At 46.8% G+C, this 18,275-nt stretch overlaps 1 protein-coding gene across 4 annotated transcripts in view; it reads left to right on the top strand.

Moving 5' to 3' along the window:
* Window positions 1-18,275, top strand: part of CUTC (cutC copper transporter) — a 435,187-nt gene that overhangs the window by 308,320 nt on the left and 108,592 nt on the right. The gene's annotated exons all lie outside the window — the stretch shown is intronic.

Here is an 18,275-nt window from a genome sequence, read left to right as displayed (position 1 = left end):
AGTGGAATGTGTTACCGGTCCAGAGGCAATTTCAGTTCCATCGACTGTGGTGATGACATCTTTGCTGGTTTTAGGACGGAGAGGGAGGTTAATCCTAGAGACCAATTCACGATCCACATAGTTTCCAATAGCCCCACTATCGATGTATGCCTTTATTGCATGCAACCGCTTAGGCTGTTCTGGATCTACGAGAACCATTGGCACAATGAAATGCGAGGTCTGAGAGTTAGTTTTCAAGCTCGGCAAGCGGACCCCTACGCCTGTCGGGCGGAGTCGTTTACCCGAAACAGAGTCCTCATGGTTTTTATCAGCGGCTCCTACCGCCTTTCGGGGCGGTTTTGCCGGGCAATCTCGTAAAAAGTGTCCAGAATTCCCACAATAAAGACATAATTTTAACTGCCGCCTCCTTTCACGTTCCTTTTGAGTTAAGGGTCCTTTAACCCCTCCAATTTGCATAGGCTCAGAGACATCAACTCCCTTGGGATTAGCATGGGTCTTGACCAACACCCGGGTCTCAAACCTGGACCGATCTGCTTTTCTGTTTTGAAGTCTGTGATCCAATTGGACCACTAAGTCTATATACTCTGTGCATTCTTGGGGCGGATTTACAAATTGGGCCTCTCCGCGTAGGCCTCGATAAAACAACGTGACTCTTTTATCCTCTGGCCATCCCGTTTCCACAATTAGTCTATTAAAGGTTGCAATATAGGATAGGAGGTCCTGATTGCCCAGTCGCAGGGATAGAAGTTTGTCATCCAGAGCCTGCCCCTGAGAGTGTCGAGCAAATAACCTTTCCATGCTTGCTTGAAACCCTTGAAAATCACGGAGAATCAGGTCATCTTGAGTAACCAGTGGAACTGACCAATCGGCAGCGCAGCCGCTGAGATATGACAATACAAAGGCTACCTTGGTCTGATCATTAGGAAAGGCACCAGGTCTGCATAGGAAGTGCAAACGACACTGATTCATGAATACGGCGAATCGTTTGGGGTCCCCAGCAAAGCATTCGGGTGGGGCCAGCGGCATGTTTCCGGGGAGATTAATCTGCACAGGGTTACTGGAAACCACAGGAGTGGGGTTCCCTCCGGAACCGGGTAGAGGAGTTTGCCCAGCTTGACCTTGCAAAAGCTGTCTGGCCAGGTCATCAGTTCTTTCCTTTGATATTATTTATTCCCTCCTGAGGGCATTAGTCTCTTGACGAGCGGCATGTACTTCGGCCCGTAATTGGGCCAACTGATCAGTCTCAGAACTTTCCATAGCGCCTGGGTGGGAATTTGTAGGAAGGCTTCGCGTTCTGTAACGCTCACCTGACTCCCACGGAGGCGCTGGCCTGGTTCGCGCTGCTGTGACCTCTTCTAAGGTGATGTGCAGGGTTCGGAAGACGGACTGGACCGGGCCCCCCAAATCTGGTTTGTCTGGCTCGCAGAAGTATCCCTCTCTAGGCGAAAATAGGGGATTAACTGTCTGCGGAGTAATGCAATCGGCCTCCCACTTTCCCCTCTCACCCTCTTCAAAACCCTTCTGTGATTCCCCGTAGCGTCTCACCTTAGGGTCTGGAAGGACGAGCTCTCCACCCTGCTTCTGATGCAGGGGCGCGTTGGTATCCATTTACTTCACTGGATTTTCGGATTGGTGAGAACCAAACTTGCATGGCTTCCAGGTAAGTTTTTTGATAAGAGGTTCCCCTTCTGTCCATGCATTAATGTACTAATGCTAGTGTCTTTTTCCCCATAGGGGCCGGGGTACGGAATGCCGGGGAACAGGCACCGACCTGAGATGAGAGGTGAAATCCTTGTAGAAATCAGGTAAGTCTTTAATGAGCGTTTTTTGGTAATGTCTTTTCATTCGCTCATTAACGCTGATGTCCTTTTTTCCCCTTAGGGGCCGGGGTCCGGAAATGCCAGGATGCGGCGCGGACCCGAAATGAAGAGGGAATGAATCAACAGGTAAGTCTTCACATGGAGATTTAGCTTTCCTTATTCCCTTCTCTCTCTCACCTTTTGTTCTTGCCTTTTTCTCCCTAGGTGCTGGGGCGTGACTGCGAATCCGGATGATCACTGCTGAACATGGAGGCACCCTGTAAAGGTGAGTGGAATGCGGCGCTGCAGCGATCGACGCAATGAGCTTTTAAATAAAAGTCTTCCTTTTCAGGATTGTCGGCGAGATGTCTCCGGGATGCAGATTTAGCAGGTAAGGACTTTTCCTTCTTCTGTTCTCTTCTTCTCTTCCTTTGCAGGTGATCCAGGATGCTGGCAGAAGTGGCAGAAGTCAGGATGCAGGAGCAGACACGGTGAGCGTCCAGCTGCTAGATGCAGAACAACGCAAAGCACGTGTGGCTGTTCGGTTGGGGTTTAAATAGCCTTGGAAGAAGTTCCAGGTATGTATCCTTCCTCCAATCAGGTATGTATCCTTCCCCGACCACATCCGGGTGGTAAAGTAGTTCCTTTCAGGCCTCAAGGAGGCAGGGATCCTGCAGCATGGTCTGCATCAGGTAAGTGCACCCAAGCACTCCCATAATGAGCCTGGCGCCTATGGCCGATGTCTGTCGGGGTGGCTGTCAGCACTGGTCACCTTTGAACTCTGACAGACCTTCAGCTTTTACGTGGTTACCTGGTCTATTAGATCTAGCTCTCGATATGCGTGAATTGAGGAGTGGGAAAAGTTACACTTCCGACATGGCAAAATTCCAGTATATAACTGACTCAGAGATGCTATTGGCAATGACACTTCCCCTTCTCTTATCCCCAGATGGTGTTTCTGATTGAAATACACAAGGCTCTAGTACAAGAGAATTAAACATGCAAGGCCCTAGTACAGGAGAACCTAATCAGAATGCTCTCCACCCCCAGATATTATCTCCTCAAAGCCAATAGAGGAGGGGGAAAAAGGGGTCTATGATAACCTCATTCTTCTTCCCAAAGGAGTGGATAAATGGGTCCACTAGCGCTAACATTATATCTTCAAAGGGTTCACTGATGAAGGTTTTAACACAAAAACCTCTGAAACTTCTTAGATAATCCTGTCCCTCCCCCCTATGTTTTCCCATCACTTGCTGTGTCTGTTTTCTAGGCACTTTAGTAACATACTTACGTAATTGTAACTGTACTACAGTACCTCTGTCTGCTACTTCCACTTGTATCAATCTGTACTTGACTACATTGCCCTGTATGACCAATCTGTACTGTCGGTAACTATTTACCCTGCTGTATGAGCGCCGATATACCTCTGGGTCAGGTGCGCTATCGAAATACAATAAACAAACAAACAAACATTCCAACACTGTCCCTCATTAAAGCTAATTTTACTGTCTTAGTCATTGGTGGAAAGGATAGACACGATGAAGCCCCATTAGAAACAGGAAGTTAATGAATATAATATAAAACCTTTGGCAGCAACATCTGTTATATCCTTTATATTCAGTCTCTCCCTCTCAGGAGCTCAAGAGTATTGACAGGTTTTTTATGGATTTCTTATTGGGAAAGGGAAATAGGCCGGAAATTCCACGATTTATTATGATACGTAGAGTTAAAGATGGGGGTTTTCGCTACCCAGTGTTGGAAAATTATTATAAGGGATTCTTATTAAAAAATGCTTCCTACTACTTCAGGGAAAGAAGGGACTCGGATACTTACTGACTTTTGATGGAGAGGGAGAGATAATCATTTTTCTGTGAATTGTCTATATTTCTACCGAAGGATGCCAAACTCTGGGACAAAATTGGAAGCCATGGTAGTTTCAAAATCTGCTCTCGTTTCTTGGATTCAAGGGTCTGGACAGTCTTTGTTTTTTTATGATTCTGCGTCAATTTGGCTGAATACAGGTTTGCAAATTGAAAATAAAATGCTTAATTGGAGAGGTTGGGCCAACAAGGTTTTTTTGAAGATAGAAGATGCATGGAGGGAAGGAATGATGGTTCCGTTTGAGGATCTGGTTTGTTGTTATGGTTTGAACAATAGGATGATCAGAAGATCTAGGTCTTTGGAGCAGTTGCTGAGGGAGAGATTACCAATGTTGAGTGGACCTTTGAGTTGTAGACCTCAAATCTGTGAATTATTTACCACACCACCAGGGGCGGTTTTTAAATTGATGCCTCTATAGAAATGTATGTTGGGACAAGCTGAGAATGGAAGGGAGTCAGAAATGGAAATGGAGTTGTCTGAGGAGTCGTGTGATTATGCCTGGAGAGTAACAGTGAAAGACAAAGTTGATCTAAACCTGAGATACATCCATCAGCGTATTTTAGGACATATTTATTGGACGCCTATTAGGATGAATAGGAGAGGATTGGCAGACACAGACTTGTGCTGGGGTTGTAATCGCTCAAGAGGGACCTTTCAATGTATGCTTTGGGAGTGTAGTAGAGTGTTAGATTTTTGGAAGGATATTTTGGATCGGGTTGATTTGGTGGCGAATATTTTATTCCCTCGAACTTTTAAATCAGTAATATTTCTCTCGGTTGATAATAGAAGTGGAGATATATGTGATTCCCTGGATTGGATTGATGGGGCATTGTTGATGGCTATCAAGCATATAATGAAGGTGTGGAAATCTAGGAAAAAAACCACACTATGAAAATTGGATATCGGACATGCAAATGCTTTCATGGTACGAAAGGACACAGGCTTCGAAGCGTGATCGGGAGGTTGAATATGATGAGATGTGGGGATCGTTTAACAGTTTGTTTGATTAAGGTGTAGGATTTGCTCTGAGGGTGTGATAATGACATTGGGGGTTGGGTGGTGGGAGGGTGTTTGTATTGTCTGCTGTGTTGTCTCTGTTATGTCTTGTAATTGAAATGGGATGTGGGGGGTGGGTATCTTATGGTAATGTAATGTGGCAATTGGTAGTGGCATGTTTAATATAGAAATTGTCTCTATAGAACTACCTGCAAATCTATTCTCACATGTATGTTTTTGTTCTTCTATTTTTATAATTTTGTGAAATTATGTTAAATAAAGTTGAAAAAAAAACAGGAAGTTTCATTTCCCCAACCAGAATCTATGAAACTAAGACTGGGGGGGTCTGGGCGAAAAGTTGAGCAAATCCTTTGTACGTGATCCTCTGGTAACACGGTTGGGCTGCATAAATGCTTTGAAGGGGAGGGAAAGAAGCGCAAACCAGGTCGGATTTGAAGAGGGAGCGTTTGGGAATGCTGTGAAATTGACCCCCAAAATTTGAGTATTGCTACACCGGTAAATCCCAGTCCTCCCCATAGCATCCAGTTTTCAGAAACCCCAATTGATACACCCTGCCATGAGACTGAAACCGCAGGGATCCCGATGATCACAACCTATACTTCTTAAAAAAAAAAAAAAAACAGACTAGCTTGGGGGACCAAATCTTTTATGTCTACCTTTTTAAATCAGCCTTTGGTGAGGAATATGCTATTTAAAGATTCCACAAAACCAAATGCAGCTAAAGCTCTGAAACCCCCCATCGGGACCCCTGCTACCCAGTCCTTAGCTCTTCCCTCAGGAAACCAACAATTATCCAAAGGCATGGTTCAGCATGGAAAATCTAAGCAAAGGAAACTACCAGATAATTTGGTAGAAAACTGGAACAAAGGTCAAGATCTGGGACGTTATTGGTTACACCCAGTCCCAAGTAATATCTCATCTCTGCCTTATGTAGATTTGCCCAATAAGTGGGGGGTAAATTGGGGTAGGGGTGCAGGTGGGGGAAAAATGTTAATGAAGTCCTCAGAATTAATGAGGAAGAGAGTTTGCCCTGATTCCCCCAAAGAGCATCCGTTCTATCCATCCCGCCCATACCGAAAACTATGGAGATTTTAGGGAATGGGCAGAAAACAATAGGAGCTGGAAATATTGTGCCAATTCTAATCCCTCCTTGTACTGGAAGGGACCCTAATAAAATCTCCTTGTGTAAATGTCGACTTACTTGTGTCCCGGGCCAATTAGCACAAAAGCCCCATTTCCGCCCCACTAAGGTGGAGGGGAGCACGATGAAGGAAAAACCCATGAGGGTGAATAGACCAAAATGTCCTATAATAGAAAAGAGGACATTTACAGTCTCCCCTAGAAACGAAACGACCCCCCCCCCCCCCCAGGAATATTGATCACAATACAGGCTTAGCTTTTTGTGGTAATAATGTAAATTGCACTTTGGTTTTTGAAAGTGTATTACCCGAGAACAAATAGTTATTCTTCGGCGCTCAACCATATTACATCTCCTATGCCAGATTCCGAACCTTGAGGATATCGTGACCACTGACATTCTGAAGGTGGATTTTCCAGATCAGCAACACTTGGCATGTTCAGTGGTTGTGTTTAACTCAAGATTTGTAGTAGACACTATACTGAAATAAAGCGATGGTATTAGAGTACAGGGTTTCGATGTTCCAAGAGCCAATTATAAGGTACAGTGGCTAGAGTACAATCTGAGAATTCCTATGGGTCCAAGACTTGCAACAGAAGATGACGCAATCAGAGTCATCTAATGATTGGTCTTGGTTAATTAATGGGATGAATGTTAAGTGAATGAGTGGGTAGAGCAATGAATTAGACGCACCTAAATATACTTTGTTGAATCTAGTCTGCTGGAATACTAGGGGTCATGGCCATCTATTTTCTTTGGTAGAGGCCACAAAAATCTTGAGCACTTATTCAGTTATTGCCCTGCAAGGAACATGGCTCATGCAGATCCCCATATTTGAGGGATGTGTGGTGAATGGGCAATCAGCCACCCAAGATCCAAAGGGCCGCCCCTCAGGTGGTCTTCTCACATTGATAAAGGCGTCTCCTGCACTTAAACTCCTGAGCTCCCACGACATATGCCAAGGAGCCCTAGCTACTGCTATTGAAATTACTACTAAAGAGGGATGCTTGGAGCTGCTATTAATTAATGTGTACTGGCATGATAGACTCGTTGAATTGAAAGAATCTTTGCGGGGAACTGAAGAATGTATAGTGGCATGGTTCTCTACGCTGACTAGGAGACACGTCATCTTGGCGGTGACCTAAACTCTAACTGCTTTAATAAGGATTACTGGGATTCAGTAGTGAAACAAGATCTAGGCAGTAAGAATAAAAAAAATAGAAATGTGAAGTCTGGTCTACATGGTTGGAGGGTCTTGGTTTATCCCAGCTGAATGAATGGGACACAACCATCTCTCCTACATCAACTAATGGTCCTTTAACATCAGTACTGGACTACGTCTTCACAGATGAAAGTTAGTCTCTGAGGTGTATTGACTTTAGGGTTCACTTCACAGCTTATAGTGACGGTGCCTTACTGGAAATTGTCTTCTTGATTGAATTTACCCAGGCGCAAGCTCAGCCGAAATTAGTAGTTTCTAAAGAGCTAATATATTACAACAGTGGGAATAGGTTCTCCTGGAATGGGGTCTCAGTGAGGAGGTTTAACCAACTACTGTCCAGGTATATGACAGCAAAGTTAGAGGTATGGAGAAATCAGGTTTTTATCCCTGCCAATTTTTGGAAATTTGTAACCACACTGTTATCAAGGGTGGATATAGGAAGAGAGGCCACCCCAGAGGCAGATCCATCCCACATAACCATGCATATAATAAGTATGAAGTAGCCCACCAAAAACTAATGAGGCAAACAATCTCTCATTTAAAAAAAGCACCCCTGATTTCTGGGGTAGAAAGGGCAGAGGGGATCAGAAGGGCGCGACAATCCTATAAGAATTGGCTACTTCAGTTAGAGTTAAGCGTATTCAGGAAGATGCAGAGGTGATGCTATGTTGCCTCAAGGACAAAGACGCAAGGGCATTCTGGCAGATCATAAACGGTGTTGAGGTCTCCCAACCAGATGTCCAGGTGAATGGAGTCACTGAGGCTGCGTGGGTCTCCCATTTCTCCAGCGTCTTTACAGGAGGACACTGAAGACAGCATGGAACTTTCGAACTATGTGAGAATGGTAATGACCTTACCCCTGAAGATTTCAGTGTGGAAATTGTTTGGGAAAGCCTGCGTACGATTAGTACATCTCATGCCCCAGAGCCGAACATCCTCTCAAACTTCCTATTCATGGGTGATCCCCATTTGTGGGAGGATGTTTTGTCATCTCTTTTTCAGAATATTATAAAGACGGGGGAGTACCCTTCCTCCTGGCCAACCGCTTATGTGGTTCCCATCTTCAAAAGGGGCGATAGGTCTAATCCCTTGAACTACCGTCCGATCGTGATTCTAGAGGTAGACAGTAAGGTATTTTCATCTGTCTTGCGGTCTCATCTGGAGTCGGGGTATCGGGGAGACTTGAGATGGGGCAGACCGGATTCAGGCGCAATATGGGTACCTCTCTTAATGGGACTGTAGTGAATTGTCTACAGTCCCTCGCTTGGAATGGAACATATGAGAGCATATTTGTGGCCTCTCTTGATATTACCGCTGCCTTTGATGCAGTCGATAGGGGCTGGCTTTGGCGCAAATTAGCATTATGGGGAATGCTAAGTGGCTTACTGAGACTTATTACAGCCCTATACTCTGATACATCTTTATGGGTACGTCTGAATCTTTCGGGGGCCCTATCCCAAAGCATTACTGCTAATAGGGGGGTGCGGCAAGGTTGCATGTTAGCACCCTTCCTTTTCTTTTTTTTAAAACTCTTTTTATTGAATTTACAACAAGAAAACCAAAACAACTAAACCCAAACCACCACCCTCCCCTCACCACTCCCCCATGAGGCAGATCCGCTCAGCTTCCCGCCCAACACCTCCATGTAACAGTCGCCAAGGATCATTGCAATTCCAACAGTTTTAAACGCTGCGGGCACGAAGCTACCCGAAAATTGTCCTTAAGAAAAGCCAGGATTTCTCCCCAATCATTTGCAAAGTTGTGAATATTGTCATTCACGGCGTAAGTTGCCCATTCGAGTGCAGTGATTTCCCATATCTTCCGGGGCCAATCCTGCATCCTGGGAATCTCTGCGCTTTTCCATCTCTGCGCAATCAACAGTATGGCAGCCAAAATCAAAAAAACCCTCACTTTCTTGCGTGCCCTAGATTCCCCTCCTGCAAAGCCTTCCCTCAACCCCAACAAAGTCTGCACCGGCATCCGGGTCTCCTCAGGACCAAAGGCCTGCTGTTGCGCCCTCTGAATTTCTTGCCAGAAGGTCCCAATTTTCGGGCACCCCCACCATATGTGGTCTGCCGTGCCAGCCATCCCACATCCCCTCCAGCAGTCCCCGGAAACCCCTGGGTATATCCTATGCAGTTGGGCCGGTGTGTAGTGCCAACCTAATAGGATCTTATACCAAGCTTCTTGCAGCTGAGAGGCTCTAGCCAGCTTGGGAATCTTTCTCCACAACCTTTCCCACTCCTCCCTGCCCATCTCTCTCCCCAGTACCTCCTCCCATCTCCTCATGTAGGGCCATTGCTGCCTGACAGTTGCGTTATCCAATATCTTGTACAGATTCGAGATTAACCCCTTGTACCTGTCATTTGTCAAGGGAAATTTTCAAATGGCGTTGCCTCCCTATTTGCCCCTCCCTTAATCTCCGGATTCAAGACCCAGTGTCTTAATTGTGCATATCGGAGCCTTTCTCCCTCTTTTACCCCAAATTCCGTTTTGCAGTCCACAAAGGATAATATTTCCCCCCCACTAAACATGTCCACCAACCTCCTGCATCCCTCGTTCAGCCATTGGGAAAATGCCCCCTACTCCATCCCCAGAGCTAAGTCCCCATTGTTAAAGAGGGGTGTAAAGGGGGACGGGAATGTTGTTATCCCCTTTGGTCACTGAACTTCATATATAAGTGCTTGGGTCTACTCTGTTTTGGCAGCCACAGAACCTCTGCCAGACCACAATGCGCTTCAGCCCTGTCCATTTTAACCCATAGTTTATTTTAACCACTTTCCCCTTCTTGGAGCCACTCTCTAATCACCCTCAGCTGCGTGGCTTCATAGTACTGTTGAAAGTTCGGTACCGGCAGCCCCCCTCCCGTTTGGGTACCTACTAATCCTTGCTCTTTTCCCCTCCCAAATAAATTTGGTAGTTAGGGTCCTCAACTCCCTAAAAAAGTTAACTGGCACCTCCTGGGGTATTGCTTGAAATAGGTATAACAACCTTGGAAGAGTAACCATATGCACAGCCGCCAGCCAACCCAACCAGAAGATCCTAAGGGTCCTCCACCTGTGGAAGTCCCGCTTAATGTCCTTTAACAATTGTGGATAATTGGCCCCATACCAACCCCCGAGCTTCACCGTAATCTTCACCCTCAAATACCTGATTCCCCCAGTACTCCATACAAAGGGGGTACATGCCCTTAGAGTTTCCCGCTCCCCCTTCTTCAAGTTAAGGCTTAATAATTCTGATTTATTGATGTTCACCCTTAAGCCAGAAGCTTCTCCAAACTTTTTCCAATATGATGTTACACGCCCTAATAGATTTGTGTGTTGTACGCGAAGGCCGCTACTTTGTGCTGTTCCCCCCCCAAATGGAATGCCCCGCACTCCTTCCACGTCCCTTATCGCCTGTAAAACTGGCTCTAAATATAATGCGTACAGCATTGGACAGAGCGGGCATCCCTGCTTTGTCCCTCTGCTCAACCTGAAGGGCCTAGATAAGATGCTGTTAGCCGCCACTCTTGCCATTGGTGTCTGATAGTTTGCACGCACCATTGTCAGGAATTCCCCCTCTATGTTCATCTGCCGCAACACCTGAAAGAGAAAGGACCACTCCACACAGTCAAACGCCTTTTCCGCGTCCAACGCCAATAGGACCGTGGGAGTGTTTGTTTAATGAGCTTTTTCCACCAGGTGTGCCACTCGCCGAATATTGTCCGCAGTCTGCCTGCCCCGGATAAAACTTGTCTGATCTGGATGAATCAGGTCGGGGAGACACGGATCTAACCTGTTTGCTAAGATCTTTGTGTAAATCTTGGTGTCGACATTTATCAACGCTATAGGTCGATATGAAGTCCGCAATTCCGGGTCCTTGTTGGACTTGAGAATTAGGGTTAGCTTGCCTCCTCCATGGACGGGGCAACCCTACCTGTTAATCTAAAAGTGTTACAGAGGGACGTCATGTGAGGGATGAGAGTGCTTGCAAATGTTTTATAGAAGGCGGCGGAGTAGCCGTCTGGGCCTGGGGCCTTGTTTAGTGGCAGGTTTCCTATTACCCTTCTTACTTCGTCCTCCTAAATTTCCCGGTTAAGACCCCCTTGTTCCTCCCTCCCTGACATATGAAGCTGCACCCCCTTTAGGAAATCCGCTTGTCTGTCAGGCTGGGGGTTTTGGGATGTGTAAAGGGATTCGTAGAATTCCGCTAGGGCTTCCTGGATGTCCCCAGAGCGTGTGATCCGCTCCCCCATTGTCGTTTTTAAGGCTGTGATTGCATTCCTCGATGCCGCACCCCGCAGTAAGAGTCACGCTCCTTCAGCCTTTTTAGTATGAAGGACCTCCAGTTGCCCTATCGCCCACCTATATTCCCTCATAGCTTTCCTAGATGGGGTGGAACCCGCCTTTTGCCTAGCCTCCTCAACTTCCTCTTCAAGTTGCCTCTCCATCGCTCTCATTCATTTCAGCCTCTGTGCTGACGCCACTATGAGCTCCCCCCGAAGCATAGCTTTAAAGGCGTCCTACCTTTTGCGTTCCCCCGTAGCCCCTTTATCATTATCTAAAAAGAGGTTTTGTATTTTCCCTTTCATTTCCTCTCTGATAACTGGGTCTCTGAGTAAGGATTTCGTATATTTCCAACCCCACACCCCTCTGTCCTTGCGCCCCATTTCAATGTGGATGGCCACAGTCTTATGGTCTGCTATCCCTATAGGGCCCATTTGTACATCGCAAATTCGACCCACCAGGCCTGCTGATACCCATATATAGTCAATCCTCAACTGGGACCCATGCACTCCTGACAGGAAAGTGAGACCTTCCTCCTCCCCCTTCAACACCTGCCAGACATCCCGTAGGCCCATTGTCCCTATTCTACCTCTTAGATCTGCTGACATCACCGCTCCTCCCCTCTGTCAGAGCCCCCAGACCTATCTCGCCCTCTATCCCAGGTTATATTGAGTTCCCCCATCAGGATGATGTGCCCCCATGCTTTCTCTTCCAGTAACAGGATTCGCCAAAGGAACTGCTCCTGCCCCGTATTAGGGGCGTACACCACAGCTATGGTATGAGGAATATCCAAGTATGTACCTTTAGTTATCAAATATCTGCCTTCCTTATCCCTTAATGTCTCTGTGACCCTATAATCGAACGTGTTTTTAATGTCCAAAGCTACCCCCGCAGTTTTATTCTGCTCTGATGCGTGCAAAATTAGATCAAATCCCCTCAGGCGGAGCCGCCCTTGATCCTTACACAGCAGATGTGTTTCCTGCAGCCCCAGAACATCAGGCGCTTCCTTCCTAGTGAACTGTTCCAATTTCTTCCTCTTGAGAGGGGAGTTGAGCCCCCTAACATTATGAGTCATCCATTTGAATGGCAGAGATAACAAGAAGCTCCCATCTTATCCCCCATCTTCCGGTGACCCCTCCTTTTCCTGAGCCTCTTCATGTGCCTCTCCCCCCACCCCCTTCAGTTTCCCACCCCCCCTCCACCTCCTAATGGCTTCCCACCCCTCACACACTATTACCGCAGGCATCCACACCTTTTCTGATCCAAGACTGCTTCTCCCCCCTCCACCCCATACTGTACCAAAGTATCTTTTAGAGGCCTACCACCCCTGTCATACCTGTAATTTAGGACCCCACCTGCGCCCCCATCTCCTTATCTCCATTCTTCTCCTTTGAGGTCGAACCACTCCCCCTTTGGCCCCTTCTTCTCTTCTCCCCTACTGTAGACCACTCCCACGGTCTCAATCGGGGTCTAGGCTCACTTGATTGGGAGTTGCTCCATGCCATATTACCCTCGAAATCAATTTGCATCAAGTCCGCCCCTTCCTGTATCGTTGTGACACGCTTTTGGCTTCCTTCCCATTCAAACACAATGCCAAATGGGAACGTCCAATTATAGCGAATGCCTTTTTTCGTTGAGCACCTTGAGGATGGGCCCCATCTGCTTCCTCTTCACCAACGTGCTGCTTGCTAGGTCCTGAAACAGAGCTATTTGCTGACCCTTGCATAAGATGGGTTCCCGCTTCCTTGCCGTCCGGAGGACAGCCTTCTTCTGCGTGTACCTGGTGAAGGCAGCCAGCACATCTCGTGGTCTAGCTGCTGCACCTTTGGATAACCTTCCCACCCTGTGGACTCGGTCCAATTCGATCTTGTCCGGTAGCTCCTCTCCAGAATTTCCACAAAAATAGCCTGTATTTCCTCTTTCAGATCCTTGTCTTTCAGAGTTTCCAGCAGCAGTTTTACCCTAATGTTGATCCTACGGGATCTGTTTTCCAAATCTTCCATTTGTGTTTCTAGGTTCCGGGTGGCCACGTCCAGCCTTTCGATGGCCTCGCTGTTGGCGGTCGTGTCCTTATCTACATATTAGAGGCCCTTCTCCAGCAGATCCGTCCTTTCCCCCAGTTGTCTCAGGTCCTACCTAATCTCCCCCAGGGCCTCAAATTTTTTCTCCAGATTAACCTGCAGATTGTGCACCTCCCCCAAGAAGTCCTGCTTCGACATCAGGGCTTCCCCATCCGCACTGTCCGGGGTGGTGCGAGTCATCACCTCTCCTTGACTCGCTTTCACCCCTTCCCCAATGTCTTGTGGAGGCCACAGGGAATGGAGAGTGCCCACCATGTCACTCGAGGCGAGGGTTGCCCGTCCCCCTTTAGCCTTTGTTTTCGTGTTCATGTCTCCTTCGGAGGACAAGTCTTTCCCAGTCTTTGTCCGCTTCCCGGCAGACTTTCCCTGAGGACTGCCTCCCCCTGTCAGGAGTTCCTCTCTCCAAATCGCTGCTTGCCGGGCGGGTCACTCGCAAATACTGGTGCAAGACGAATCCCCACACCTAACTCCCTCCTAGTGGGGCTGATGACCTCGAAAAGTCTCCTAGAGGGTTGGATCTTCCCCTCTCAAGCTCCTTCGTGGGGATCCCCTTCTCCTCCTCTCCAAGTCCAAGTCCTTGCCACCAGATATTTTGAATGCGAGCGGGCCCTCCACAACTCCCTCAAGGCCTTGTTGTGTATCTCCGAAATCAAGAGGCTTCCCGAGAGAAAGAAAAAAAAAATTCTCAGAGGCCCCGCACTCACCGTCTGCTATTCCTGACCTCCACCCGGCACCGGGCGGGCCGCCACACGGACCTGTTGCACCCCAGGGGTGCGGCCCGCGTTGCCTCTTCCAGAGCACCCTCGACCTGGGGATTGCACCGCCATTCGCCGCCTCCAAGCAGCAGCTGCAGCAAAGGAGCCTCGCTCCTCTCCCGATCTGTTTTCCGCCGGCCAAGGTTCACTGCCGGGCGTCCCGCGCTCCTCCGACTCTAGACACTGCAGGGTGTTCCTGGGCACTGAGCCCGCTCCTCCAACTTTAGAGATGGCAGGGTATCCCCGGACGCCGAGGGCCCGCAGCTGCTCTCCCCTGACAATGTCCTGGCCGCTGGAGTCCACAGACCGCTCACCCAGCTTGCGGCACAGCCAGCGGTCCACGATCCCCCTCCTCTCCCGTCCATTCTGCGCCGCCTCATGCTGCAAAAGATCTGTGCTGCTAGCGCAGCCCATGGGCTCTCGCTGGGCTCTCCAAGTCCTGCACGTCCCAGGGTGCTTAATGGGGGTGTTTTGTTGGCCCGTTAGCAGGGTGGTGGCACCTTTTACCTTCGGGGGCGAAGGAGTGCCGTCAGTGCGTCTACGCAGCACCGGCGGCCATCTTGAATCCAGCACCCTTCCTTTTTAATATGTACCTTGCTGATGTTGGTGAACTTCATCCCTAGTCTCTCCCAAACTTCTTGGGCTTAGATTGAAATGGCTGGCATACGCGGATGACTGTTCTGTTTAACATGACCGCAATTGGCCTGCAGAGACTAATTAATGCTTTCGTGATTTATGTGAAAGATCTGTCTTTGATAGTCAACCCTGAAAAGACCAAGATCATCCAGCTAACCAAATCAAAGAAACGATTTAAACAGAGATGGTTTATTAACAAAACAGAAATAACAAAGGTTAACTCTCTAACATATTTGGGGTTTATGGTGAATGCAGGTCTTAGCATAACTAGCGTATCTTCCTGGTTTAGGACTAGAGCGTCCTGTCATAAACCGGTGAACCCTCCCGAGATTCCTCCTCAACTGGGTTCTCTGCAGAACTGTCTCGGGTCTCGGATGACTTCTTCCTTCTTGTCTTCTTAGTTTCCTTGGGCTTCTTGTCTTTTATCTTCTTTTCTTTCTTATCATAAAGGTAAGGACACACTCCTCCGGGGGCCACCTTGACTGGAGAATTATCCAAGCCAAAGGGAACCCCGAGGAGCATGCCCCCTGACCCAGGGAAAAAGCCTTTAGGCAACAAAAAACCCTGGAGGTGGTAAATGCAAGTCTTGATGGGTGGTCTTCGGATTACACAGTCTTTTTTGTCAAGTCTTTGAGCATCCCAGAGTATTTCTCTGGTAATCCAAGCGTGGGATGGATTCCTACTATTCCTCTTAACGTGGTGAAAACTGGCCTTAAGCTCAGATAAGTGATATTCCCCTCAAGGAATGAAGTAGCTGGAGTATGGTGTTTCTTCCCGATAGGAGGAGCGTAACCCCCGCGCTTGAGGGTAGCGGCGACCAGGCTCCGCACCGAGTACAGTCTTAAAGTAGGATGGGTTGCACCCTGAGCTGGATTCAGGAGCGGATGGCAGAGTTTGAAATGGCTCTAGATGGAGCAAGGTCAGTAGAGAAAACAGGTTAGAGTGAGCGCAAAGGAGCGTGAAAATAGACCGCAAGAGTGAGAGATAGAACAGGTAAAGAACAGTTAGAACATCAGTTGAAAAGACTGATAGAATGTGAGCTGGAGATCAGAAGAGCAGCGCAGCAGAGGTGCCGGAAATAGAACGCACACTCGCAAGGAAGCGAGTGTGAAAGCCAGCAAGCGAGATGCCGGGAGAAAGACAACCTGCAAGAAGCAGAAGAAGTAAAGACAAGGGCACAGTAACAAGAGAGAACAGGAGTGAACAACCAGCCGAGAGACGGTAGTGAAGGCTAATGCTAGGCAATTCAAGGGGAAACTGCAGAGCACAGCAGCGAGGTCGAAGGAGACGGATACAACGCACCGTACCTACGGCACGGTGCGTTGTTATAGGCGCGATGGCCATATTAGGTGAGGACTAGACTGCAACCTCTGCTTGTTGAATAACTACATTGCTCAATGCAAAAACCTCCAACTTTGCCACAGTTTCCATGGGTGCAGCATGACACTGCCACTCTGACTAATCAATTGGCCAGAGTCGACTCCAAATTTGGTAAATTCTCACTAAAACTGGCACTACTCTACTATGAAGCTACAGTCGTTCCGAAACTGCTCTACGCAGTAGAGGTGTATCCATTGAGGATTTTATAGTTAGTCCCTTTTTTGGAAGGTAAAATCTGGAAAAGAGAAATGCACGTTCCAAAATTCCTTCTGTTATCAGTAATAAGATATGAGCTTGGCATAGTGCCCGTTAAGACCACAGCATGCTGAAAGATACTCTCATTAGCAAGAAAGCTTCTTTGCCCACCTGCAAATTTGCTATTTATAGATCTAAATAAGATCTATATATGTCAAGGATGTACGCATTTGAGAGCGCTCCACCACCTGTGCTGTGGTATTCTGGAGGGAGTTTAACCGAAGAACTATGTAACAACCCCATGAAAGTAAAATCTCGACTGTTCCGCTGGGGCTAGATTAAAATGCAGGAATCTCTACAGTCTTATAGTTCCCTTCAGCATCTGCATCGAGAACACAAAGGTCTAGGTATATTAGTTATACCTAGATCTAGTACAGTTCAACATTGTATACAGTTCAACATTGGTTGCTCGACTTTAGGGCACTTTCTCACCTTTGTGCCACATATCTTAGGAAATATTATGAATTCGACTAAATGAATTAGGTTGAAGGAAATTCCTTTATATGTTCCCTTCTCCTAGCTGGCCGTACAACCTCATCAATGGTCGCTGTCACGGGATTCATCAGGGCAGTGGATTTGGACACCTCTTGCTGCTGATATTGTATTTTTTCTTTTTTAATCAAGCTGTTACACCCTTCTCTTTTTTTGTTATGAGATAGTTAGTATTGTCCATGTGTTAGCTAGGTTTTGGGTCGTAACTAAGTTTCCTTGCTGTCTTTTTCCTCATGTTCTTGTTTTTATACTTTTTTGCTTGTTGAAAATGAAATATGTATTTTGTATCATGAGTACTTTTTACCATCTACCATTTACTGTTTTAAAATCGTTTATGTATGATGTTTATCTATATGAATGCCTATGTAAATTAATTAAAGGTGGATTTTGTTTCAACCCATAATTTTTTTATTTTTAAAAAGGCATTTTATTTAGGCTCGCCAGAAACCCAGAGTTATCCGGAAAGTGATTTTGAACACTATTAAGAAATGTGGGCTGTCCAGATATTGAGAGAAGTGTAGCCACTGTTAAACTTAGAACAATTATGGAGTGGTTACGCAGTCTGTACGGGAAGAAGCAATGTGTCCTAATGAAGGAGTCTGGAGTGCCTTTGATATTTAAAAAGCTATCAGCTGAAACAGTCACATACCTTCTGATATAGGGCCTAATGTGGAGATGGACACTGCACTTGAAGAGTGGGATTCCCTGGTTCACAAGTATATGTTCTTACCATGTTTGATAAGGCTGCACTTTGGGTGCGGTGAGAGAGGAGGTCTTTGGCATTGGTGCTAACTCTATGAAAACGGGGATCCTCTTCATTTTGAATCCTATAAGCTGTTGTTTAACCTCCTGGAGTCTGAATAGGTTTGGGGTATACAATTATGTCACTTGATTATGCAAACTGAGATTTCTGGTCTAGAAACTGATGTACTTGGGACTCTTGAAACATCTCAGGTCTATAGGATTCTTGATAGTGATGACACTGGAATCAATTGCCCTATAGTGCTACAGTAGGAAAAGGAATTGTGCAATGGAATTGAGCAAAGAAATATCACACGATTGGCTGCATATTTTGTCTAGGATTTGGACATGCATATGAATTAAGAAAACATTTGCATATAGTATTTTTTCATTGGTACATGACCCCATATAGGTTGGACAGATATAACCAATCCTGCTGCGACAATGCTGGAGTGGCTTTGCCACCATGACCAGAGTGGTGCACCTATGGTAGAATTACCCACAAATTCAGAATTTGTGAAAAGAAATATTGTCATATGCAAAAGATATCTCATTTACTTAGAGCCTAATCCTATAATGAACCCTTTGGCGATCTATGGACCGCATTGCA

This window comes from Ambystoma mexicanum, chromosome 8, assembly GCF_040938575.1.
Source record: "Ambystoma mexicanum isolate Mex_15411 chromosome 8, UKY_AmexF1_1, whole genome shotgun sequence".
Taxonomy (NCBI): Eukaryota; Metazoa; Chordata; class Amphibia; order Caudata; family Ambystomatidae; genus Ambystoma; species Ambystoma mexicanum.
The sequence above is the reverse complement of the archived record's forward strand: the minus strand, read 5'-3'. Positions and strand labels throughout refer to the sequence as shown.